The sequence below is a fragment of the Rutidosis leptorrhynchoides genome, chromosome 9, assembly GCF_046630445.1.
Source record: "Rutidosis leptorrhynchoides isolate AG116_Rl617_1_P2 chromosome 9, CSIRO_AGI_Rlap_v1, whole genome shotgun sequence".
NCBI classification, from domain to species: domain Eukaryota; kingdom Viridiplantae; phylum Streptophyta; class Magnoliopsida; order Asterales; family Asteraceae; genus Rutidosis; species Rutidosis leptorrhynchoides.
This window is the reverse complement of record NC_092341.1, coordinates 36,502,857-36,505,562: the sequence shown is the minus strand read 5'-3', so window position 1 is coordinate 36,505,562 and position 2,706 is coordinate 36,502,857.

Genomic DNA, 2,706 nt, shown 5'->3' with positions numbered 1-2,706 from the left:
TGGTATGCATGCCTGTCAACTTTCGATGTAACGAAAGTTTGTCTTTTAAAAACGAATGCAATATTTGTAAAATGTATCATATAGAGGTCAAATACCTCGCAATGTAACCATATATTATTGTATTTGTCCTTTTGGATTAGGACGGGTCGTCTCATGTGGTATCAGAATGGTGGTCTTAGCGAATCAAGTCTTGCATTAGTGTGTCTAACGGATAGTTATTAAGATGCATTAATAAGTCTAGACTTCGACCTTAGCTGCATGTCAAAATGTCTTGCTTATCATTTCTTGTAGAAAATTATCTGCTTATCATTCTTAGTCTAAACACGTCTTACTGCATTAATTGCATGAATAGTGTACAGTCAAAATTCATATCTTAGCGTATCTGCTAATTCATATCTTAGCGTATCTGTTACTGTAAACTTTGCCTGACATATTCCGTAAATTCCTTCGTAATCTACGAAATCTTTTGTTCTATATATATTTTGATATTCTATGTAATTAGAATACTATCTGATAGCCGGAAATCATTTCATATCAAAAAATTATTTATTCAATCGTACGAAATGGAACTCGCCACTAGTTCAAGTCCCTCGGATTCCGATATGGAGTTTCACTCGAGCTCCAAAAGCAGTGTGACCGGAATGAATCAACCAATTAACCATCATCTATTCTGGTTGAATTGGGGATAGGTTCGTAGCCTACTTAATCATTGGAGACAAGAAGAAGGCGATCCCTTCCATCCACCAAATTTCCCTCTTGGCGAAGAACCTGAAGCACTTACCGGCGAACATGTTCGTAATATCATTTTCTCTCTCATTTTCAGAGTATCTCGTCATGACTATATACTATCTCGAATTTTAGATCTTATTCATCCGCTCGTCCGAATCGACAATCACCCCGGTGTAATAGAAGAAGTTAACAAACTTCGCGCTCGAGTAGTGGCTTTGGAGAATATGGTGCAAAGATTACAAGCACCATCAACAACACCAGTACCACCAACAACATTCACATCACAAGCCTCAGTAACATAAGCACCAGCAGCATCACTGACATCAACAGTACCACCATCAGCAACATCAATGGTACCATTACCACCAACAACAACAACATCCGCATCCCACACCTTAACATCACAATCAGTACCTCGAGCATCAAAGTCATACGCATTGTAGATACCAAGGAGTACCAATAACAATAACTGATGAAGTATTAATTTATAACTTCATTGGAGAGACATTCTGCAACGATTATGTAATCTCTAAAGTCGTAGAGATTATCTATTCTATCCTTAACCATGAATCAGATAAGTGGACCGAAATGATAAAAGGAAGAGTAGAAACCCTGACAAGGATGGTGCGTGATTTACAAGCTAGACTTGTTATACGAGCGCCACCATTAGTACAACCAGCATCACCATCAGTATCACCAACACCGGCAAAACCTGTAGCACTACAAACTCCACCAATTCCATAATCACCAATATCATCACAAATCAACAACGCGTATATTGTATCAACGAGTTATGAAGTATTAACTCATTCCCTCTGAAGATATATTATGTATATTTTATATATATATGAACTTTGAGATCAAAATAAATCTTTTTGTACTAAGCTATTATGTAAGAATTGAAAAAGGGTAGATACTACTCGGTTAAATTCATATTACTAATATGCGATGATGTACATCATTTGTTAACAACTTAACCATCGTTAACTACAATCTATGTTTCAATTCAATGAATTCCGTTTCATAATAAACCAAGTGTATTATTCAATTATATGTTTGATTTTACACTTTCATCTTCGATGTACTCGAAACTTTCTGAGAAAACATCATTCGTACCTGGCGAAGTTCACAAGAATTCCACGAACACCAATATCATTCACCGAGGAATATCAATAAAGTATTGATCACATTAGTGTAATATTCCGCGAAGATTATGTAATCTCTAAAGTTTTAGTGATTATTCATTTCTAGTTCCAGCCAAAAATCAAATGAGTTTAATTTAATATTAACTCATTAAATCTGTATTACATCTGAAGAAAATATACATATATTTTCATAAAAACTGTAATAAAATTCTCTGGTACAAAATATTACTTGTGAAACTTTTAACGGGTAGGTAATACTCGAGAGATATATAAATTCACAATTAATATGTTACATTCTTCGATTCTGATTCAACAAATCATCAATTATACTCACTACTTTCACAACGAGATACATTCTTTCATAGAAATCAAAACAACCATACTCATTCAAATTCAATTACATATTCTGATTTTAACATATCAGAATCCAAGTCGAGATATAACCGATATCATCACTCTTAGATCCCTACAGCTTTCAAAACTATACTTTGACTTCAAAACTGTGCTAGAACATCACTTCTATTCATAACATTCAGAAAAATATTCTTATCGTTCAAAATTCTAGAACATCATATGTATATTGACGATTACAATCTGCGTTCAAACCCTTCATGATTCTAGAAAACACCTCAATTAAGAAACAACCGAGAGGATGATTCAACCACACATTATCTACGAAAAGAAAAACTTATGCATATAGTCATGCACCTGGAAAACTCTTGGAATTTAGGTAGAAGTTTAACACACATCTATGATCCATTGGCATTGTTATTACCGAAAATAACTTTGCAATCTTTTTCCAAATTAGCCAATTTTATCACACCTCCACCAA